Source organism: Vanessa atalanta, chromosome 16, assembly GCF_905147765.1.
Source record: "Vanessa atalanta chromosome 16, ilVanAtal1.2, whole genome shotgun sequence".
NCBI lineage: Eukaryota > Metazoa > Arthropoda > Insecta > Lepidoptera > Nymphalidae > Vanessa > Vanessa atalanta.
Window position 1 is genome coordinate 7,457,912 of NC_061886.1, and position 26,901 is coordinate 7,484,812.

General features: G+C 31.5%; 1 protein-coding gene across 2 annotated transcripts in view; it reads left to right on the forward strand.

Moving 5' to 3' along the window:
* Nucleotides 1–26,901, forward strand: part of LOC125069695 (protein gustavus) — a 56,653-nt gene that overhangs the window by 6,786 nt on the left and 22,966 nt on the right. Inside the window, exon 1 of one of the 2 annotated variants that reach the window (XM_047679238.1) lies at nt 22,171–22,341. The exons of the other annotated variant lie outside the window; for it this stretch is intronic. The gene's annotated coding sequence lies outside the window, so the exon portion shown is untranslated. Of the gene's footprint in view, nt 1–22,170; nt 22,342–26,901 lie in introns of those variants that run through there. 2 annotated transcript variants of the gene reach the window in all.

Genomic DNA, 26,901 nt, shown 5'->3' on the forward strand with positions numbered 1-26,901 from the left:
TTATGTTGTTAAGGAAACCTAATTTAAGAATCATGTCATTAGTTCCAAGAATCCAAAGAACAATTTTATTAAATTAGTAAACTTAAATGCGTTCATAAAAGAACACTACGCTTTTTTAAATTTAAAAATAAAAGAATAGTATAATATATGCGTTAAATAGAATGTCCTAGAGTGAAATATTAAAAAAAAAAGTAACACTTGCCTGTAGATTGTGACACAGCGCTCATATCGTCATTCTTTGCAATAATGCCGATTCTATTGTAAACATATTTTTTTTTTACTAAACCATTTTTTGAGGACTTGAAAGTCTCGCTTTTATTATTATTATTATCCCACGTATGAGACATAAGAGAGATAACAATATATTAATCGTATCGAATTAGTAAAGAGATTGCGTAGAACCGACCGAATAAGCTTTAATATATGATAAATTGCCCTTGTACATTAGAACAATCTCCTGCTGGTTTAAAGTGAAGGCTGTCAACAAGGATGGCCAGTCAGATTTTGTATAAAGATGTTTTATGTAAAACATCGTGTCCCATTTACTCGGTCCGTCGAGATTCTTTCACATGTCCCACTCTGCTCCGTTACGCCACCCACCGCAACCTTGCCGTCGCGCTTACATTTGCTTACTAAGTATTCACATATTTCTGTATTTATGTTCTTTAGTGGGTCGTATATTAAGGCGTGACAACAATATGTTACAAGATTTTTTTTTAGATATTTTTGATTTAGTCATTAGATTAATAGTCATTATTCAGTCCATAATATGTACCAATCCCTACACATAAACCAATTCATCTTGCAAGCTGCGCCTACGTAGCCTCAGTTAATTAATTAATGAACTTTAATTTCTGGTTAAACTCTCAAACGAAATAAAGGATATATTTTTTACGTCAAAATTGATAATCGATTAATCCTTAAGACCTTAAGTAATGCATAAACCGGCTTAAAAATTCGAGACATGCTAGTTCAACTACCTACTATAATTGGTTAACTATAATGAATTTATGTATCAAAATCGAAGAGAAAACTTTATAGGTACTCCTTATTAAGTAAATTGCGCGCACGATTGATTATAAACCTAAATTTTGTATAAAAAATTTCTTACACGTATATTTATTATTTATGGTCATCTCGTCAATGTCAAACTCATGTCCGTAGTCAAACTTACCAATAACGCGTTTCTAAAAAAACCTTAGGATTTTTTTTATTGCCATTCTGACAAGATTCGACAATCTAAACCACATTATTGCTATCTTACATATTTTAAAATATTTCCAAAAGGCATAAAACAAATTAAATATATTTTTATTAGTTATTAATTACGATTTTGACCGATCAACCACTAGGGTACTAGTTAATTGCAGTACATGTATATATAGGCATGTCACCTGACTTAAAATTACCGTTAAACTATATTCTTTATTTAAATTAAGATAGATATCGTGAAGTTTTTAATAATAAAGTATTAGTCCCCGATTACTGCCGAAACGTGGCGGATCGCTCCCGTATATTCATCTATTCCGATCTCGAGCTATTTAAATTCCCAACTGAGTCATTTAATCCACCAACAAATTCAAGTCATAAAGGCAACTTAATGCAAAACGACAGCGCTACCAGAATGACAATACTCTGTAACCGGCTCACGTACGGTGTTGTCAACTTTCGCAATGCCACCGGTGTTCAAATAGTGAGTAGTCTTGAAGGCTGTACAGTCGAGGTGACGCTTGCTTTAAAATATACCGTTTCGTCGTAAAAATATCACACAATATGCCTCCTTTTAATCGAATATCATCTCTCGGCTCTTTATGTTCGGTCACTGGTCTGTGTGTCTGATCGGTGCAACTACATGACGGCTCACATAAATAACGTGAGGTGAAGCGGGTTGCGATTAAACGTTTGCGATGCTAACTAGTTGTTCAAGGCCGATTGACAAAGTAAATATAAATTGATCAATGTCGAAACTATTTTTATTGGCGGATATTATCACGCATTTAGAATGAATATATTTGCAATTATGCCATCGCATCCTTATATCTAGATACTAATGGTCTAAAAGTTGACAATTTAATTATTAAATATTTCAATATTAGTGAAAATATTTAAATCGTATTTTTTTATTGGTAAGATAAATAGAATAGATAATAATGTGGTAACATTATAATGTATAGATTTGAGAGATATTGGTCTTTTAATGAGAAAAGTTTCTTAAGCGAAATAAATATACTGAATTTATGAATTAAATATAGCATCATTATGATTAATAGGTACCAATTATTTTGTAAGGTAGATTTCAGCTAAGTAACTTGATGTTAGGTATTGTGTCGGGGTTGTCCGTCCATGTATTTTTTCCCTACAGCCTGCTTCACTGCTAGTCAAAATCCTCTAATCCAATGGGAAAGATTTGGGAGGTTGATGACGGGATCATACACGATGTGTCAGGATTTTGGCTAACACAGCAGGATTTAGCATTTGAAAAAACAAGTTCACCTGATCTGAACTCGATAACTTTAATTAAGATCGACAGGTTCTATCCAGTCATCGAATTCCCTTCTCAACTTCCATTCAAAACTGAATAAATCACAACAATATTCAAAACTTTATATAAACGTGTTTTCTTGTTTTGCTTCAATTTCGGTGAGTTTGCTCTTTCCATCTGTTATATTTTATAATATTACCTTTGTATAATTCAGTATAATACAATACAATTCTTATACAATTACTTATACAAACTCATTTTTATCAAATATATTTTTTAAATCAACTTTAAAATTACCATATTAAAACTCCCGTCCGTTTAAAAAACCAATAAACGGAATGGAGTTTATCCACTTAAAGGTTTTGTGCGTAATTCGAAGAGTTAACAACAAACAAATTGTTGGATCTATTAAATTTCCTCGGAGGTAACTGCTCGTTACAGAATAACTGAAATTAAGTTAGCGTAGCAATTAAAATCAAACAAGATCGATACCGCTCTTCAGTCCAAAGTTTTAGATTGAAAACTAAACCCTTCGTTCACCGAGAACAACTGGAAACTGCTTCGAACTCATCTTATTAACTCTCAAACAATGTTTACGAAAGGTTTGCCGTGTCGCACGATTTCTTTTCCATTCAATCCTTGACCGATACCCGGTAATTACAGTAATTGACACTGATTGTAATTATTGTGGACGTTAACGATTTAAACTCATATTTACATAACGCCTCGATAGCAAATAGCGAAATGAAGCCGTAATAATGACATCATTTTCAAATGAGCTTAATTACAATTTACAATGAATTGATTATGTTATTTTTCATCGACCTTTCTCCGCATTACACTCAATTAATTATAATTTCACAATGGAATGGCATGTCAGATGCGAATTTTAAATTTGTTCTATGAAAGTAGGACACTTTTTCTTTACATAATTTAATATTGCGAATATAACCAACGTATAATACAGTCTTACAAGTAAGATGCATATATCATCGTCGGAATATTGTTTATTCATCCTTATTTATCGTTATCACATATAGCTACGAAATATTATCGGGCGTAACTGGGCCATGATCGTAAACTAACGCTAGCTATGGAAGTTATTTTCCTCTTGTCAGTTTTCTGAATCTCTCAATTTCTATGGATAGTACGGTTCAGTGGCGCGACGTCCGATATCGGGATGGTTTATGGGCAATGCCATGCGTACGTGCCAGGGATGGCGAATTCTTGGTTCGGTCGTCTGGCCCTAGGTGAATAACACACATATCAAATAATGTGCTCTCTTTGGCTAGTTAGTTTGCTTTCCTATGTGTATTTTTAAAAAATATGAGAATTTTCATTACATTATATATAAATATAAGTCAAAATAAAGAAAACCTTAGTTATTCCACACCAACAAAATCCTTAATTATTTCGCGTGTGCCTAAATATTTATCACTTAATTAAATATTATTCATATATTCTCTGTAAAAAGGAAATAAAAAAAAAAATAACTAGCAACCAAAAGATAACTGAGCTAACCATAAGATAAATGAGCTATTTAATTGACATAATTGAAAAATCTTATTATTTATTTTGAGATAGCTTCGTCTCGGTACTGGTGGTAGAACGGTGGCGCGTCAGCAGGACGCGTTATCACAGGGCGGCACTTGGAGTGCGCGCGGGGGCGGGTGGCAGCGCCACGCGCGCGCTACTGGACCGAGAGACGTTCCCGACCGACTAGCGAAGTAGCGACGTCAGTTCAAACCGGAGCGACGCTCGAACCGAGCGCTTCGTACCGTCACGCGCCGCTCGTTCTCGCGAACCTACCCTTGTATGTACGATTTTCTATCCCCGACCAACGTAACTCGACCGACAACATCGAGTCGCTAGTTGGTTCCGTTACGACTATCGACTTTTTTTTGGCCCTTCGTAAAAAAGTTTATCGACCCTCCGCTGCTATAACAACCCTTATTCTCTTCATTCATTCAGTCAGTCGCTCCCTCTAATTATGGACTCCCCTTAACTTAGTTGAAATATTCGAACGCTCTCGATTTTATTGTTATATTATTATTATTTTGGAAGTTTCTTGCTACGCGACTGGTTTTAAAATTCCCTAAGTTTCTAGATTATTTCTATATTTAAAAGAAATTGTAACCTTGATATTGGAAATTGAGAAGTCCGGCCGTAATACTAAGTTACAATAGTTTTGCGCCGTTATCCGTAATCCAGGTCAATTAGGGACCGCCGAACCATGACACTGCGTTGACATTGGCGCGTTCCGTGTGCGATTAGTGAATGTGTGTGCTTCGGACTGTGTGTGTAGACTACCAGCGGTGCATGGTCGCGTGAGTGCACCGCCGCAGCGGATGTGCACGCCGCTGCCGACTTGGTGGTTTGTGCCGACTGGAATGCCAGCTGCTCTTGACCTAACTAGGTACCTATCTGCATTTTTTATCTTTGTCGTGATTACCTGTAACTGATAAAGAGTTGTCAGAATATGAGAATATGTTTATGTTTCCAAACCTCAATATACGACAAGCATTAAACCGGAATACCGGCTATTATTTACAAATCCCCGACACGTTCTATTTCTGTATATCTACATATCAACTACACGTTCCCGACTAATGTGTTTGTTATGTAAATTCATCGAGTAAATATAAATAAAACTGAATTTAGGCATGATCAATCTGAAACCATTTAATTGAATAAATATTGTCTTCAAGTAATTGCGAAAAAATAATATAAACCACGTCACTGAATAAAATACGTTTGTTACGAATTTAATATAAAACTTATTATAGTTATTACGGAGAATTGTTAAATGGTTTAATAATAGTTCACACATCAGTAACAATATTACTATCGAATATTGATAGAGATGTCAATCATAACAGGACGTTGACCTAATTATACGAAATAGCATGAATGTAACTTATAAGTGGCCTTAAAATTCCCTTCACCGATAAATAAATCACTGATAAATTTATCATGAGCATATACCAAATTCATGGTAAAAGTATCCAAAAATATAAAAATAATTTACGACTTACTTTTACATACTTTATACTTTGTCGTTTAATGAGTGAACTGTATTAATTTAAGTAAGTGGTATTTTAAATAATTGCTATGGATATTTATTTGAACAGTAAATAAGAATACCTATTATATTTTTGTACAAAGTAGGTACATCATATATTATCTTCTGTTAATAGTGAAAATACAATAATAAATTCAGTTATATAAAAGTAATTATATTTGGAAAGATAATAAAACACACTGCTATTTTATTTATACACAATTTATTTCCATGTAGATGTATCTTTGTCGTGTTTTTGATTCCAACTTACTTACCTGAAGTAGGCATTTCACAATAATTAAAAAGTTAAATTCTTAATTCAACCATAAAGAGCCCCTGGCTGATTTTACTTTGGTCGTAAGTAAGTAGCAGTAATAGTTCGTATTTGCTCAGTACTGGAAAAAAGTGTATTCAAATTTTTAAGAAAAGCATAGTGATAGTCGATATACACGTTGCAGTTTTTACAATTTCATCCGAAACATGTAAATTTCATTGCGTTTTTCTTCACCGATATTCGATGAGATACAAACACAGAAAACTCAGCGATGTTGTGAAACCGCAATCTTCGGTTTAGGTCCACCTGCTTTGCTCAGTTATCTTGAATCTGAACATTGTAAATGAACGTTGTAGCAGAAACATTTGATAGTCAATTAATTCAACTCAAGTACAATGTTCATTTCGCTATTTTCGGAGTAGTATCGTATTGTTATTCGTAAACAATTAGGCACCTGTACAGATAGTTTAAGTTAGTGTTATAGAACACTAACTTAAACTATAATAGTATAGTTTCACGATAGTTTGCAACCATTAGATAAACAACTCTATCAGGCACTTTATAAACACGTTTATGCTGTTGATAATTACATTAAACATGTATTTCACAGGAATCACATACACGATACAAGTGAGATTAAAATATTAAAGATTTTATAATTCATTTCAATTTCCCTGAATTTGGTATCGTATTAAATTACAGTCGAGCTTGGCTATACTTTAATGTTTACTAAGGATACGTCTACTCCCTCTAAAACATTTTATTTTCTAAATCCAATTTAGCCTTAGCAGTATTTTTAATTTTAGTGTAATTCAACTATTGTTCAGCTTAGACATGTACAAAACAATCAGTTTTGGGTTTTCAATAAATATAAACGATTAATATTTTGAATACAGAACATTGAAAAAATACTTTAGATCAAGAATTGTGTATTTGCATTTCTGCCTATTACTTATTTAAAGTTAATTAAGTAAGGTTCCTTTCTTTATTCAAAATTATATATTTATTCCGTTTGCCGTTCAAGTACTTGAATCTTTGAAAAATAGCGCAACTTTTATAAAATATATAAAACCCCGTCTTATTGCCTCCACTGGTGACAAGAGGGCTGGTTCGTTTTCGTCCAAAGGATCGGAATTGCGATTCACCGGGGAAATGTTGCTAGCATTTTTGCTAACATCCTACGCAGTGTTGATTAGTATAGCAGTACTATTTTTATTTTGATTTGAATATACCTAATTAATTAAAGCCTCAATGTCAACAAGAAAACCGTATCTTAATGATATTAAACATCAATCATAAATTTATTATATTATAGTAGCCTTATTTAAATTAAATATATTCTTGTAAAATAACGATTAAAAAGTGCTTATTAGAGACTTAACTGCAGTTTCGATATAGTAAAACAATAAAATATATTATGAGCTGATTAATTCCATTAAACAAAACAATTGCATTGTTGGAACAACTTGTTGTCGAAATCTGACATAATCATTCAGATGTTTATTTTGGTATTGTTTAAATGCTTATATCTTGGAATGGTAAACAAAACAATGAACGATATTCAACCCAATGGTTATCATTAAGTCTGATTAAGTATATAATAAAAAATATTATACCTATCAGTACCTAAATGGACTACATAATATACGACGCTGTCAAATTTATTATTAAAGTATTTTTGTATACTTTAAACTTTTGAGAGATGTACTTTAGAAATATACCTACTTGTTAAATACTAACTGTTATATGGCGGTACATTAGAACAAAATTGATGGTATTAGAGATTGTATTGTATTGTCACGGGCACCAAAGGAGTGTTAAAAATTCAGTTCAATCAGTTGAGTGGTTTGAGTTTATTCAATTGTAAGATTTGACCCTATAGAAGTATGGGTCAAAGTCAAAATTAAAATGTCACAATTTCTAGTAAAAATTGTTATGTTAAATGAACATACGTTAACATAAGCTACTAACAATACTTTCATTTCTATAAATTTATTGATTAAATAAATAAAAGTTAAAGTTGTATGGCTCGATGAAGAACAGGGTTACTCATAGGATCTTATATAGAGGAAAAAACTAAATAACACAAGGCGAACCGTATTCACATCAGATATCATTCTTTTTAACCGCAAACGCTGCAGAATTGAGTCTACTCGCCAATCCATTACTGCGAGGACCCTATTGTAGCTTAGCATAATAATATAGTGTTCCCAAGAAATAGTGTTGGGTATATAAGTTTTTTTGTTTCATATAAGAGTACATTACTTCAATAAAATATTAATAGTATACTATTGTTACCATCGTCTAAAATAGTCGTCTATATAAAAAATAAATAGTTAAGTATTATCAGAACACAATGTTTTCGCGTGTTTGATACCTTATAAATAAGAAAAGAACTTTATATAAATAAAGATAAGAAATAGACCAAAAATTGATCCCAGTGACACCCCCACACTTTCGAAGCCCCAGGAGATTTCTTTCCATTTCCATCAAAGCTATAAAGAAAAACGATCAGTAAATTAGATGATTAAGAGCAGTTTTTAGTTACGTAATCTGTCCATTGTTTCACATTGCACGTAATCAAAGGCCTTAAATAAGTGTAAAAATATTTTATTTAAAAATAATTGCAATAAAATAGACATATAGTTATTGGATCTATACGATTTATAACACACCAACAAATGCAGTTAATCAAAGCAAACATGTAGGTTTTTGTAAATAATTAAATTTTTTTTGTAATTTTAAATAAAATTGTGCACTTAGGTATAGTTTCTGTAATAAAATGGTCAAATAGAAAGTAATGAAGTATATTAGATAAAAGATTTTCTTATAAAATAAGTATAATGAACGCTTGAAAGTTGCTTCACTATCGTGGCTTTTTCTTTTAAAACTTTGTATCCTTTTCATCGCGATCGTGATCCAATTTGCTAAAACTCGTCTACTCCTGCATTATTGAGTTGAAGATGAACTTTTGCTTACAGCTTCTCAATGCTAAGCTACCTCGCAATTTTGTTTAAAAAATCAACGTTTACAACTTTGTGCGCTCATAATGAAAAATTTAAATAATAGTATAATTTGTCTTGCCTTTTTGGTTACTATAAATTATACTTATTTCACAGATGCACAAGTAAATAATGTCACCGATCATTTTTATTTATTTTATAAAAAAACAACGAAGGAACTCTAAAAGTTAAAATTATGTAGCAAAACTATTGTGTATCAGATTCAAAACTCAAGCAGGAGAAGCGGAAGCAAATTTGTAAAACATATGTGTAAAGCACCTTTTGTATCCTAAATCAATCCCCGACTCTTCGCTTACAATATCCCAATAGACCACTTTCTTCAATTGCTACCAGATTGATTAAAATATACAGAAACGTACTCTCAGTAGAACATAACTAGCTTTTTTCCCAGTATTCGGCTTTTTCCTTATACAATCTTTTTTTTTAAAAAAGTACTAAAAAAAGTTAAAAAAAGTACTCTTATTTGGCAATTGCTCTCACAATTAAATTAAACTTAAAAATCAAAGTAGTAAATGTCCCATAGCTTGACAAAGGCTTCTATTTGTAACCTGCTTATTCCGATGTTGTGGTTTGGCAGAATTTAGTCCACTCTATTAGGCAAGTTTCCATGTTTATTTTCTTTCACCGTTACTGAAGATCATGACAGGGATAAAAACAAATTGAGATATATGCAATACTCGTACATCACTTGGGCCATCTCGATACTCAGTTACCACCTAACTGTGCACGTCAGATCCTTTGCAAATAATCAAAATCGTAAGGTACAGGTCATAGTATACGATATCGTGTTAACAGATGTTCTACTCGGCTGTTATTATTCGTCTCAGTTTGCTTTGTTTTCTTAAAAAAGTGTTTCCCTTTTTTATGAAATCGATACATTCTCAGCATAAACATCGATATCATGGGTCACGTGACGTCAATTAACGTGTAATATTTTATTACTAGAAACTAATATAATACCAATTCAGAGAAATATCAAACTGAAAATAATAATATTCGTAGATGTGTAATGTGAATTGTAAACTTATAAATTCGAACTAGGCTGTATAGAAGTTAGACCAGTACACAATATTATAATAGTACATTTGTCAATAATATATTTTGCCTTTTAAAATAAAAACACTATTAGTTTAACCCTAACAAATTGAATTCATTTATTTGTTCACTAACTTTTAGTTGTGCCAAGTTTTCACAGATTATTTCGCCAATGTCACGTAGGACAAGTAAACACGGCGTAATCGGATCCTTTTTTCTCAATTTAAAAACTAAAAAGTCAAATTACTTAGATGGATTCGCAATTCGAATGCCTTTTATACAAACAATAGAAGTACTCTATGAATATTAATTGTTCTATCATGGCATCGAAATCGTTATATGTGTCTATAAGATATATATAATCGTTAAAAGATGAAGTCACTGTATTCAAATGCAAGTAGTCATGTAATATTAACCGGACGTTTTTAGTCGTCGCTACCTCCCACGTCGTTCTACGTACTAAGGTCGCAACATAATCTGACGTCGAGATCCTTTATAAAAGGAAAAAAGACGTTGTGATGTCGATTTAAAAGTATTTATGTTTGTTTGGAGCGAATTTATTAACGAGACTTTTTAAATAATATTTGTAGATACATCTTTCACCTGATATCCCGTTATAATGAATAATCAGGTATATTCGTGTCAGGCCACGCAGATGCTAAGGTAATCATGCAAATTACACGAAAAGAAGTTTTTCGCGCTGTCACTTTGTATTTTGTATGGTATAAGAAAAAATTAGTACCCACATTAACGATTTTACTTACTATTAGTGAAGATTATTTTCGATATTTGAATTGTAATGTTTATTTATTTCATATGAAGTAATTTATAATTTATATTTCCAAAAATAAAGATAAAATAAAAGGCTGAAATAAAAACACAATTTTATTTTTAGTCGACCTTCTTAACAAGACACCTCATTTAGTAATTGTTTGCTTATTTATATATACATATATCTTATTATTTAAAATATAGATTAAAACTAGAAACTAGGTAGTAGACATGCCGAAATTATATATGTATCGATTTAAGGTGCTACGGAACTATTAAAACTTAAATCCTAGAACAAGAGCCTACTGACAAATATATACGTAAAACAGTCAAATATTTATCTTAAAAAATATTATAGTTTGTGTAACAAAACATTTAACTAAACATAAGAGTATAATACACATTCAAAAGGAAAGCACAATACTGTCAAAATGTAGGTTGCGCTAAACAGACTAATAATATAATATACGTGTAAATAACAAAGCACTTAGAACCTATGCCAGATCGAATATTGTATTCAAACATTAAATTTTAAGCGGTTACAACACGCAAGTTTATTTTTAGAATAGCTACAAGCTGTTTCGTAGAATTTACTAACATTATGTTTAGGTTACTTATAATAATGTTCGAAATATTTTGTGTAGTTATTTCAGTCTATATTGAACGTAATATCTCATACGAAACTGTCTTTTTCACGCGTTTTAATCCAAGTTCCTTGAACGAACCATCTATCTATCAACGAACGTTGGATATTTTCTAAACAGAGCAACAAGGTTCCATTAAGCGCATCGTACCTAAGAATCGACGTCCGCTGTCCCGTTTCCTCGAATCGTCAACATTTTATCTGAGACAGAGTTCAGTGTACGCCAGTGTACATGTGGTGAGTGCCAGAGGGCCACTCGGATCGAGACCGTGAATGCCCACGTCCGAGCACTTTGCCGCACTCGTGTTCTGATGTATAGACGAAACTAACGATAACCGACCTCATAGAATGTTATTAACGCAGTACTTCTCATAATATTAAACATCTAAATATAGCTTGTATGCTGAAACTGCTTTTACGAGTGTAGGTACGTGCCCAATCAAACGTTTATAAGTTCTCCAGTAGAGCGACTCGGTGTAAAGGACTTAACTGTTTAAATATAACTTGTTTTCTTCGTCTTAATTATCCATATTAAATTATTATTACAGAGTGTATTCATTTTGATTTTCATAAACTGTTTAAAAATGTATCAAATATTTAGTTAATCATATAGATATTATTCAACAATGGTTAATTATTAAAAAATGCATAAATGTAGGACTAATAAAATTTAAGATGAACAATTTTTTAAAACACAATTCGACTCAGTTTCCTTATAACATTAATGATTGATGTATGCATAAACTATTGGTTCACGTGAAAATAAATAATGTTTATTAAATAAAACCTAACTTCCTCCTCATACCCTAATTTGTTTATATGTTATACCTTGTGTCGATACAAAAACAGAATTCCCAGAACTTAAATGTTTCGTACCTACAAATTAAAGTCAAGGATAATTAACAATTCAAAAAACAAAAGAGTAATAGTTGTGTTCGAATATTGTTAAATCCCAGTTATAATTATTGTTGCGGTTTGGTAACCGAACGATCCTCTAAAGTGAACTAAGTAATTACTCGTGACACCGGTTCGAAATTTCACTAAATCCGTTATGTTAAACATTGTTTGCAAAAAGTTTAACTCTCAGAGTCATGTTCTGTGAAACGAATGCGATTCTGATAAAATTAAGATTTATTATTACGTCCATGAATTTTATAATCAACCATTAAATGCTATTCGCATTTAATAAATTATGTAATAAAATATTTTTAATAAACATATAACTTTTAAAAGATACTTTAATATTGTGATTAAGCAAACTTTGCAAAATAAGATAACAATACAATCGAGAATTCATTTGTATAAAAAAATATGTTTAATTTAAATTTTGTATGTTGTACAATAATTATATAATAAAAAAAGATTAAAATAGCCATTGGCGATAAGATCGAAACCTTTTTAAAGGCTGTGGGAAGTGAAATTAAAAAAAAATACGGGTAGAATCAACGCTGTATATTCGTAAAGGCTGTAGGCGGTAGTTCATTAGTGGCTTCCGCGTTCGTCAGCCCGTCAGCAAGGCACACGCCGCCAAGGTTATGCGAACCTCTTTGTCTCTATTTCGTTGTGGCCGCGAGTCAAGCACGAGTCTGTCTCGCGTGACTAGGATTCTCCAAATACCTCTCGTACTTGACCGAAGGAATGACAGATAGTATTCGTTATATACGTATTTGCTTTGTGTTAATTTACCTTAAGAATATAATAACGTCACTCGTATTAATATTTTAATAAAACTCTTATTGTGTATATAAATTACAATGAAATCAATTGTGTTAATTCTGTTTAACTAAAAATATTTTTTCCTTACAGAACCCTAAGAGGTGCTGCGGTTATTCACATGCACACACCTAAAATTTTTTGTTATCAAAACCGACAGCTGTATTATATATATATTGTAATGAGCATAACGTTTTGGCGTTCATAGAAACAAATGGAATTTTTCATCAAGCCTCACATTATGTATTTAGATCGTGATACATCATACATTTAATTATTACAAAGAAATCGAATAGATCAAGTTGTACGCTAAATGACTGACTACACGTCATTAGCGGGTACTTTATTTTCGAATATCATATTCACGTTGAGCATTTCTTTAGAGACGTGATCTATTGCATCGGTACGTGATGTGACTGGAGCATAACACCTGTGCACGAGGAGTATATTGAATATATGTGACTATTGATAACATCAAACTATACAATAGGTGAATGCAATTGACACTGGTCCCGGCCGTTGAATATACTTAGAATAAACTTGCAAGGATACAAGTGAATGGATCGAAAGTTCTTAAAAGTTGTCCTTTGTTACGTATGCTTTGTGTACGTGTGTATTTATTCATTATTTCGTTTTTGTTATATTTCTTACTAGTTTAAATAACAGCTCATTGGATACCTACTACTATTAATTTAGTATACCGATAAATAATAAATATATTATGGATCAATATTGTTATTGATAATTAATATATATAATAAAGTTTTTAATATTAATAATGCTTATGTAAATAATTGTTATATATTACGAAGATATCAGGGACATCTGATGTATGTTTTAGTATTGAACTTTAGTGAATAGTCGTCAGTAATGGTTTGAATAATTATTATCATTGTTCTATCGTAATTGGTAACTACGATATGTCGTTCAAATATTTTGGTAAGTATTTTGTCGACTTTTTGTATAATGTTCAATGTGTTTTGCAATGCGTAAAATAGACACTCGGATTCGATAACACTTTCGACAGAGTTTACATTTGTTTGAATTGTTTAAATTTTGCATTATTTTTACTCGTAAAATAAAAAAGATCTAAGAACTATAATATTAATGGATAAAAATATTTTAGTGAAATTTGTATGACTATTATACGGTTAATATCGTGACATTTAAATTGAATAATTGATAAATATCTATTTCGATTTGAGAACGACATGAACAAACATGATTTTTTATTAAATAAATTCGTTTACTTAATAAAATAATCTGAACAAATCGTATAAACAAAGAGAACAAAAAAACTAGCCTAGCTTAAGCCCCATTACCAATTCACTGTGATTTCCTTCGTTAGCGGCGATGCTATTTATTCAGTATACCGTGCATTAAAAGAAAGTTTTTTTCGAATGGATCGCAACGTTCTCACCTGGCTAAAGAAATGTTCAGCAAAGCTCAGGCGATTGACACACAATAGGCGCTGTGACGGTAATGTTAGCGTATTTGTTTATTTTCATTTATAACGCTAGACTGCTACCGTATCTTATATTCCTTATTTAACTTTGAAAATATCTTATCGGTGTTCTACAACTATTTATCAAGCGCTGTTACAATTATTTATGTTAACTCGTGTCTCTGTTAAACTCACCCAAAGAATTAATTTATGATTTATAATCCCGTCGCACAATAATCTACTGTCTACACTAAGCAATTTACGATACGATTACATATTGAAATATTTAACTTAATCTCATAGAATCATATGGATTATACTTTGTTATTAATACACAATTGTATGTACGTATATATTGTTATCGATATAAATTGCACGATAATATAAACAGTAGCTAATCCCCATGGTCGATAGTGATGTACAGTAATAGTAGTAGGTTAGCCGTACGCGTCGCCCCCCTCGTGCGTTGAACCGCCTGTTATATTTAACTGCGACAACACGTGTGCGTCAGGAACACGACACACAGTTGGAGGGCTATATCTTAATATATTTCAACTGAAAGAGCGTTATTTTTAACGAGTCTGCTAAAAACAGTAATTTCCTAAAATTACTCAATAATTATTTCTAAACATAATTTTCTATCTTAAATGCACATTTTTAAAGAGCATTTTAGATCGCGATAAAGACGCTCGTAAAGGGTTTTTAAGACCGGTAATATACGAAATATAAAAATTTCGTACCTGAAGATCCACAATGGCGTTCAATGAACCCCATGCAACGCCCACCCATGTCATTGTAACGTTTGGCGAACACTTCTCTATTGTTACTTCCTGAGCACGTTACGTTTATACGCTTTGTATACAACGTCACCGCTTCGCTCGCTGCCAAGATTTCCTACAATCTGTGCTTTCTTTTAATTCAATACAACTAAAAATCCTTGAAACAAAAATTTGTATGTTTATTTTCTTTAAAAATCTTCTTTTACAATTCTTTAATAAAACGTTTATATTAAATATATTTTATTAGTTTAAATAGCTTGCATTATTTAGAAATAAATTTATATGTATCACAAATATTTGTAGATTTAGTAGATGTTTAACAATATTACAATGAAGTGCGAATGGAATATTTGTAGTTAAATTATATTAAACTAATTTATCTGTATTAAATCGAGAAAATTCAATTAGTTTTATCCACTAGCTTCGCATCTTTGTCCGAAAAACTGGAACCACGCCAATCGTTTTGACATATCATAAATTTGAATTACGGAAATGATGAACTATTTAAAAATCGTGATTCAATATATATGCTACCTAAACTTTACCAACTGAATAATTTTCAACTAATACTGATCCTAATAGGATTGATTTACGAGATAATTCAAGATCAAAGTAATTACTGATAAACATTGTCGTCATAAAACATATGTATAATGTGCCTTATCTCTTTTTACAAGTTAAATGGATATTAAAATTTGTTTACCATTAAAGTATATCAACAGCGGCTTAATTTTATTGCGTCACGAAACAACACTTAGCTTAGTTGGTGGACTTGTCACGAAAGGCCCATACATCGTAACGATGTGTTGTTAGACATGCAAATTGATTGCTAAAAGGTTGAACGTTTTAGATCACTTATCAGTATAGTTAAATGCTTTTTTGAAAAATGTATTAGTGTAATGTATTGTTAATGTAAATATTTTAGTACGTCTCGCCTCAAAATTTAAAGGTTAACCTAGCTAAACCTGTTAAACTAAAATCAGGATTGATGGCAGAAGTAAGTGACGTGCGAACGTTGACTAGCTCTTAACTAAGTAGAACTATCGATTCCAAAGAGGCAACATATCTGCACATCGAGCTATGAGTTACTGCGATTGCGATGTACGCGATAGTGCTAGCGTATGTTCGGCATGGCAAAGTAAGTAAGAAGTCCATCAAAACTATCCACTCGCAACTTTTCCTTAGTACCCAATAACTTGGCGACAGTACACTTAGCAAAGTTCCTCTATAATTCGGATGCTAGTTTGTTGTCTCCATTGATATTTAATTATCGCTTTTGAAGAAGGTCGCTTTTGTCACTTATTGCATCGTAGGAAATAAGTCCACGAATCTCGAAGCGGTTTCGCGTGGTGCGAACTCGACGCAGCCGAGGATATTGATCTAATGCGCGCGCAAGCTCAGCCGAAGTGTACACAGATGATCGTTGAAGCGTTTCGGCGGCATGCCACAAGAACTGAAGTGAACACTTATTCCCGAGTGTCATCGACAGCTGAGGCCTATGTTCATAATAATCGAGGCTCTCCTGATTACCTACTATAAATATTCCTTAACTTCGATGTCTTCAAAAACAAAATAACTATGTGATCGTCAACTATAGCATTAATAAATAAAAAAGTCAAATGTTAAGTTAGAAAAACAAGTATTTATATTTATGTTATACTTTACTTTGACATTAAAATAAATCCACTGGGTGAATGGTAAACAACAAATAAAAAAGGAGCTATGTATAGTATACTCTCCGCTTATCGATGTACACTCACGTGATTAATCGCTCTGCGGAGTCTTGGATTCGTGTTCGGACACTACTCACCGACGACTGATGGCTTCTACTCTATTCTTACATCTCCATCCATCTCATGACCAGTTAAATTTATTTTACTTAAATAACTCAGTATTTATCTCTTAAAGCAATAGCCGAGTTTTCACTAATAATATTTGTTTATATTTCGCAATGACGTTTCAATAATGCAATGCTTGTGATTTAACTCAATTTACGTGCGTTAAGCACGTAATGAACGTGCGCAAATTCGAATACACCTCGATGCACTATTTACACGTGACAATGTTATGTATTTACAATTTCCGTAATATGTCGACAACGAACAATACTGTACTTTTTCATGCTCTAATAGGTATAAATCAATTAGAACTCGACTTAATAGAGTATATAGGGCATAATATTATAAACAAATATTTATCTAAATATAATATTGTAATTTATTAAAGTTCTTCACGCAAGAAAGTAGGAAATTCTTTATAATGCTTACTGTTCATATTACCCTTACAGTTTTAGTTTTGCAAAGTACTTGGAAATTCAATTAAACTTAATATAAGTTCAAGATAAAACAAAGATCCTCTTAATATTTTGAAATTAAACATGAAATTGTTAGTTTTAATTATGATTTTGAGGTACTTGATAAATTTAATAAAGCAAATAAATAGTTTTCGAAATAAGCCGTTTTCGTTAGGTTTCGAAATAGAAACTCGTAATTTACTCGTAATTTTTCGTAATATAACAAATTATTAAAGTGTGTCTGTTATTGGATGAATATTATATATTTAAATAAAAATTAAAGATTACATTAGAACAGACATAATTTTCATTGTGTCGTTCTGTATAGTTTGGCTTTACCCTATTAATTTTGATGCATAATATTTTACAGTGAAAATATTGCTTCGGAAGCGAAACGACCAATTCATTGCAGTTAATTGATGTCACGACAATGACCGTGTTATGAACCTATCAAAGGCAATAAAGAGCATTTTGTGCGAGAGCATTACGACCGCCGATAGACCGCATGTACAATACTTTGTTTATACTGTACTGTCACTTGCAACGCAATTTCCGCGGTTGTTGTCACTAAAAACTACTTTATATAAAAAAAACCTGGTATGTTGTTGTCAGTTACCATTGTGTTCTTTTGTCGTTACCGAAAATATTGCTATGCGATTCGCTTTGTCGTCCGACTTTATTTCCTGCGTTTTTATTCGTTTGTATTGTACATGTTGTATTAAGTCGATACTGGTACCTACTCGAAGCGGCTTACAAGTCACAGCGAACATTTAACAGATGACCTTGGGCCTTGCCTTACCGCCTCATCTATTCGTTAATGGTCATTCGCAAGGTCTTTGATGGTCGATTTTAAATTAATGGCTAAGCGTATACTCAATATAAATTTCGTAACATTTCTCCTAAAATATGCGAATCGTTTTCGAAATATACGCGATGTTTAAAAATATAAACTTTATTATTTTATACGGATTTTAAAGTCAAAGACGACATTGATAAACCAGCGAACTTGACCCCTTTACGCAAATCGTAATTGAATTAAAACGTAATTGTGATGCAATTTTTACGTCATTTGTTTTTTTTTTGCAATATACTGTTTAATGATAATTTCATCTATGGAAAAGTTTTTAGATAACGACTAGTATATTCCGGAAATATTACATAAATTATATACGTGACTTTAAATGCTATTGCTTCACGTTTTTAAAATTTGTATACATAATCTGATATTAATTACCAGGAAAATATTACAGAATATCAGCGCTTAATTTTGTTTTTCATCCGAACATTTTATTATACAGGATTTCTTTATTCGTAACGGTATTAAAACAGGCCCCGTGGCCTAGCGCCTTCGTTCTGATGCAATTAAAAAAATATTATGAAATTGCTCAAATTGGTACTTAAATGTAGTATATATTTTTTTTCAATTAATTACCAATTATTGAGTTTATTTAATATTTTGTATAGGAAATGTTTAATGTATTTATTGAAATTCATAGTTATCATTATGTTTTTCGGAAATAAACGAACAAGATCTTTTCTCATTGTATTAATACCAGAAACCTGATTTTTTTTACCGTTTATAACATTTGGTTTCGATTATGGAAATGCAGATAACTAATAGATATATTGAATGTTTGTAAGGCCATATATTTCATAGGTATGTCGTACTTTTGGTGTAACACTTATAAAAACATGAGGACCGAGAAAAGTTGTTTTGAATAGAGTATAATCTTTTTAGGAGTCAATATTACTTATTACATTACTTATATAATGTAAAATTTTTAATATTGTAAAATACATGCTATAAATAATTATTTACATTACATTTATTTATCTTCATTTATAATAAAATTGCCATTATTAATAAACACAACTAACGCTCAATTATTTGTTTCAGGTAAACGACACATCAATTATAAAGTGAATGACATTTTATGACTGTGAGCTATTTTTCCCTAAATTTATTTTAATAACCAATTTTATGAATATTAACTTTAATTACATTTTATTTATAATTACTAACATTAACAAATTATACTACATTAAAATTGTAATTATAGTAACGTAGATACGTAAGTTCTGTAGGCTTAAACTTGAAAACAAACTGGATATGCCGCAAGAACTTACAAATTCTATTAAGTTAAACCGAGGCTAGCTCAAGGTTTTCTTGTTTAATGTAGAGAAATATTTTTAAGTATTTTATACAGCTTTACATTTAAACTTTAACAACAACTACAGCATCGACAATCCACCATGTTATAATTCTGATGACGTCATGAAGCACACGATTTTTTTTCTGCCAACACGCAAATCCGCTTGATATGAGGGAACTTTTATTAATATCGATTTTAATGTAATAGGACATTTGTTATCTATATTTATCTTGACAACGGTTGAAGAGTCAAATTAATGGCCAGTCGCACTTTCCGAAACACAAACGCCATAATACAGTCTATAGCAGAGACAACGTCAGCACATTATGTATATTATAATATGAATTAGACACAATATTTAACAGTTTAAAATAAAAAGTTATCATTTGTATGATAAACAAATACTTTGGCTTAGTATCTTTGTGACATAAAAATCTTATCAAATAATCAACATTTTAATTGAGTATAAGTCTATTTGAGCTATTAGATATATTAAATTGTTTTGAAATAAATACATGTACTCGCAGAAAGATGGAGTGTGGGTAAGATGCATTGGCGAAGTATGCGCGAATAGATCGATTACTTCAATACTGACTGTATGTATATATCTTGTAAAAATTTATCGTGAAGTAAAACCCTAAGTCAGGTCGGGTATGTGTTATTGTCCCCTTAACTGCACTTTAAGTAGAAATATATAAACAAATTAAAACTGGACAAATTATACATTCGCAAATAAAAGTTAAAACAAATATTCCAAGTGGAAACAGGTTTCTGACACTTTGATACCCCACAACGGTAATAGGAAAGTAGCACTTGAAATGTCGTAGATTGGATACGATGCCTCCGCAAACGTGACGATAACTGCGACACCTGTCTCGGAACGGGTAAATAACGGCCTCCACCGTACGTCACGAATGCATAGGAAAAAATTAAAACTATCTAGTAACGGTGCAACACGGCTGCAACTCGCTCTGATAAACCACTCTCTGACACACATTTCATAATTACTGACGATTAAACCGCTATGTAGGGACAGCTAGTCCTTAACGGTTTCATTTAGATTCCTGAGGAAGGTCACCCCGAGCCTTGGGTTAAATTTTACATATAGACGAGTTTCAACAAGACACAGGAACACAAAATCACTAGAGATTCTAAGCGAATGTATCTATTTTATTTATTACATCCGACATTAGTCTCAAGATTGATGCTTTTATATTTACTCCAAATTATAGGGTTTAACGAAAATTTACTTATAGTGAAGTAATCACTGTGATGTATTTCTTTAAAATTTATCTCACTGAATATGTTTTGAAATAGAAATAAATATGTAATGTCAATGTCAATCAAGAACCTTAAATTTTGTAAGAAGTATAGAGGGCGCTTCATTTTTCAATGTCGCCTGAATGTTTTTTTGTCTTTGACATAACACAACCTTAAGCTCACGTGCCTACGTACTACTAAATAAAAATACTAAAACAGTACCAAATAATTCACTTACATATTATATTTGGTTCTGCTTTAAAATTTATCTTTGTATAGAAAAAACATAATACGAATGTTATGATAAAATTAATTTTTAACATCCGCTCGGAAACGACCCAAGTAGACTAAGCCTTTCATATTTACAATTACGATAATTTGTTTAAGATATAACGAAATATAACCCTGGAAATTCCCAGAAGATCAGAAATAAATAATTCAACCCGTATCAAAGGCTTGCGTGTGGTGAAATAGTTATTTAATAATTTCTTACCTTCGTTTGGATTTTCGACTTGGTTGAACATGCTCCGAAATTTCCTCAAATTATGTTTCGTATATTTGTTCTGTTGAATACCATTTTATTTCATCGTTTTTTCCCCTTCTAAAACAACTACTTATTATTGAAATGTAAATATATTTTTTTTAGTTTTTTACAAATAAAAACGGAAGCTGAGCAATTCAAAACAAAACAATTGAGTTTTTCTTAAAATATAATATAATTTTAAGAATAAGTACTACCTGTTGCACCTGATGCAACTTTTGTTAATCCAAATTTCAAGTTTTAAGTATTTGTGTAATAAAGAACAAATAAAAATAAAATACCTCTAATATATCTATCTTTTATCTAATATATCTAAATTTTGTGAATAACAAATGTAAAAGTTAGTGTGGTGGTTAGCGTTATGTTTTATCTTCTTTGATAATGTACGAACAAGGAAGTAAATGTATCAGCTGTTCGCTAATCGATGTAAGTATATTGAATAGTTCATGTAATGTATAATGAATTTCACATTATTGGCGTTAGCAGCTTAGCCATCTACTCAGGTAGTTATTTTGCAACAAGATTGACAGGGCACATTATCCATTCCTCATGGACCCTGGTGTTGCGGTACGCAAGGAAATAGAGAGAAGCACATTATCGCTGCGACAAATTCTAACGGGGCAAGTTGCGTGGGGGAAATGGACCGAGACTGCGCACGCGCACCGCTATAATAGATCGTCCGTCCCAGTTGGTTTCGGCGCGTTGCTGAGTACACGTGCTTACGATCAGTGTTACAAAAATTTCATGTACGAACTGTTAAGTGATCAATGTATATAAGTTTATTTTTTCTTATGACGTTCTGTGATAGCGTTTATCATAACGTGTTATGGAAACAGTGTACGGAATAGCATTGCACTGGGCTACTTAAGGTATGTCGTTTTGTAAACAAACAAATATATTTTAGGGGATATTGAACTACATTTAATTTCCTAGTATTGTTTATAGTTTTCAATAATTTGAATAAGTTTAATTATGCATAATGTATTATTTAAAATAAATGAATGAATAAATATTCTCAACGAACAGGAAAACAATGTGTGTTCTAATCGGTGATATTGACTACCTTATAGGGTATCCCTTTAAGGTTGTAGTCAATTACAAAGTCTCGATTCTTAAGGTTCGATTTATAAACGATTTAAATTTCAACTCTTAAAGTAAGGTCTTCCGGGGAAGGTCGTTTAGCGTGTTTAAAAACTAACATTCACATCGAAGGCCTAGCCTCCTCGAATATTTATCGAGTACGTTTTCGCTTATTTTATCAAGTACCTACATAGTATACATCGACTTGCAATAACTAAATCGTCTGGCAGTGTTATCTGACTGACCTCTTTGTAAAATGTGTAAACAGGCGCTATTATAACTCGAATAACGCACATGTTTCTAGTTTTGCTGTTATCGATTAGGGTGAATACGTCGTATAAGTTATGATTATGATCCTCACGGGGTCTCCGAATGTATATATTTCTTTTAAGTCTATACCCTCCAGGGATTTTATCGAATGTTCATTTAAATTTTTATTCGAGTTTTAATGAATAATTCCTCTCGGCCTGATGTGGTATTGACATTTCAACGACAAATTCTTTCCCGCGCCGCTCACTTGCGAGACCTCGTTATTGCGAAAACGTTTTCATTGAATGTAAAATATTCATTATGTACATTATAACCAAATTTAGATACGCGGCGCGACCTTAGTGTGGACTTATACATTTATGACGTTATAAAATTATTATAAGTAAATACATTTATTCACCTATAAAGTATAAGTTTTTAGAATAATTAATCGTTTTTCAATAGTGCGTGTAAACCTTCGCTTTAAATACCTAAAGGTATTGAAAGTGGAAAGCCTTGGTAGTATCGGCGAGTGACTAACATGCTTATTTAGTAGCAGCTGCTACATGCGATTGTGAAAAATATTAACTGTACTTAGTCACAATATCATTACAATGTACTAACAAGTATTGTGCAAAGGGGCGATGGACCAGTGGATGGAACACGTGAATCTTGTTTGAAACACCACTGAATTTCAAGTGCTGTATATTCTATATCTCATCTCGTGTTAGGCAATTAAAGAAAAAAGCGTGATTAAACCTGCCAGTGACGAAAATACTCTGTCACTTGTGTATCCACCAACCCGTATTGGAGCAGCGTGATGAAATAAGATAAAGAAACCATTAAACCAAACTAGATGAACAAAACCTTTTTTGTTTTTACTAGAACAGTATTTTAATTATAGTAACCACTTTGGTCGAATATTTAAGGTGCGCTTCGTTACGCTAAGAAAAACGAGTGTCTACAGTTTACTTGAGTATCTACAGTGCTTAATTAAATCAAATATCGCAAGCACTTGTATAAAATTATATCGATTTTTTTGCATAAAAATTATATACTATCTATATATCTAAAACTTTCTATGTTCACGTATTACTAAATAATAAAGATAACTATTTTAAATAGAAGTTAATTCTAGGACTAATGACTTATAAAAAATCTTGGTTCTAGTTAGGTGCGTAATAAAACACGTACGTACGTAAAGAAAGTTAAATGCATGCATATTGCATATACGTCCGCCTGCCTCCTCTCTTAAGGCTTCTTATTTATTTATTTATAAATAGATATTTTTTTTTAAAGTTTTAGCTCATAGCGTCTTATCAATATAGTTTTGTATAATATATACATTCTTTGGGAAAAATCAAACGATTGCATTAGTAAACTAAGAAGAAGCGTACTTAAGGATTGTTGATTAATTTATTCATGAAGTACACACAGCCCAAGTTTTCCCATATTCCGGATTAACGTCTCGGAAGCTGGGCTCATTATCCTTAGTTAATTTTGCATGGTACTAAAGTCGTTACCGTGCGCTAACTTCTGTACTTTAAATGTTTCAAGCGAAACTATTCGTGAAAGCGTCATAACAAAATTGAAACGCAACGAAAACTTAAAAGTAATCATTATATAAAATAAAAATGTATTTGTTCTTACATATAATTGCAACATATAGTTTATTTAAGGAGTATTAAACAAGGAAAACATATTAGTTGCCGTCACGTCTGAATTCCATGAATCTTAAATACTATAAGTAATCGATTACTAAGAATAAAACCGTGTGAATAAATAAATAACTACTCCACGTTACTTCAATGAGATACGTTATGAAGTGTCTCTTCTTTGAATTATGACATGAAAACAAATATAAAATTTTGAAAATTGAGCTTTAAAAATGTTTTTTTTTTTTTTAATAATTGATAAGACAAAAGGCCACATCTATTTGGTGACGTGACGTTATCTCTATACGCATTAGAAGTTACACTACACACACACAGTAGTAGTTACAATACAAGAGCCGTTTTGCATACCATGGCTCTATGTTCCGGCATCCCTTCTGTGTGTAATTACACGATGAGCTCATTAACCCTTTATTCAGAAATACACCGACATCGTGCATTGCTATTTCCCGAAATTACGGGACGATTAGAGGTACTTATTAGTCAAAACATAATAATATACCCCTCACATTCCACCTTCACACATGTACCTGTGTGAGGTGCATTACCATTATATATATAAGTGACTCCTGACCGTAGACCTGAACCGATTTACAAAGCTTCAACGTCAATTTTATTTAAGATAAAATATTATTCCTGTATAGAATTAATTTTAAAACTGTTTAATCTATACACAACAAATGCTGAAGCTTACGTTACTGTAGACATTCTTGAAATGTTGATTGAATAACAAAAACTCATGCGCTATACGAAGTTTTAGTAAATCTTTAAATTATATATATGTTGTCAAAGATGTTTAGATGTAACCGTCTGATTGTGTATATAAATTACACATACAATGTTTATACGCTATATAAAAGTACTTTATTATAAGCTATTAAAGTATAAACGTTCCATGCTAATCGGATTATTAGTTAGCTTAGTGCTAATATATATTATATAATGGTAGTTTGTAGAAATCACTATAATTACTGTTTAAAAAGTATTTAATGATATCAAAAGGGTCTCTCGAGACGTATTATAACTATATCTATAAATAATTTGTAAAGAATTCCGGGAACTTTAATAACGTAAGAATATTTTAATTGTTTAGTTTGTATTGTTACATTTAACCATTACTATTAGCTGTTCGAAGGTTGTTTCGTTGCATGACTAGGAAATAGAAACGCGTTGATTTCACAGTATTTACAAGCAATTGTTTTCATCTTCATCGTATAACGAACAATACGGTTCGAAGGAAAATAGAGGATTTTTTTTTATCCTTTACTGTATTAATCTTGTATTGTTCTTACACTTTATACTTTCATCTTTTTAAATTTTTAATCCAACCCCAACTGTATTATATAATCTAAGAAGATTGTCTTATTTTTTTTTTATTCTTAAGGAAGAATTTAATTTACACTGAGTAATTATATTTTAATTATGTTTAATGGTTAAATGATTAGTGACTTAATCATTTATTCGGTCGAAAAAAATATGGATAAGAGCACAACCCTGCCAAGGGCTCATTAAAAATTTAAATAACACTTGTCATAATGCAGTAATATCCGCCACACTATAAAAAACATTTAAAATGTAATTTAACAACAAATAACATCAGATCTTTTATTTATATATTGTATATTTATAAATATATACCTATGTAGTAATAAAATTGTATAAGACGTTGGTCATATCATCTTTATTAAAATGACACCTTTATTCATTCTTTTGGTTTTACTTTATTAAACAATTAATTTAATATGTATATTAATGTATATTATGAAATTAATTTATTAATTATATATATTTACAGTAGGATATAATGTAATCCCACATTATATACTGTCTAATTAAGCTACTGAAGTCATCTAAATGATTTTTATTCATGTTTCAAATAGTATAGCTCTAACGAAGGTTCACTCGGAAATAAATAAAAGCATTTGATTTGGACGCCTAAACAAGCGCTGCTTCGTTAGGACGTCGAATTCCAAATACAGTCAGCACTGTTCTACTCTGACTCCAATCATTGACAATACACACAAGTGCTATTGAACCTTACGTCATATACTTTGTTTCTTTGCTGTAAATATTCTATACGTTGTTAGGACTTTGAACCAACCACTCATCAATTATACTACCCACAGCCAAATATCAATAGTTCATATCGTTGTGTGTTGTGTTACCAAGTTTGAAGGGTAGGGGAGTCAATATAATTAAAGTTACGACTGAAATAATCTTAAATTCGGTAGAATTAACTTAAACTTCTTGCAGTGACCTCTAAACATCGGATGGTCGTTTGCTTGTATGCCTTACTTTAATAAAAAAAACGAGAAGTATCCTGGGACACCTAGTTGTAACAAAGTTGCTTATAATATGTTTTAAATAATAACCACGATGATATAATGTTGTTATTAAAAAATAACAATAACAAATAATAAGTTTTAA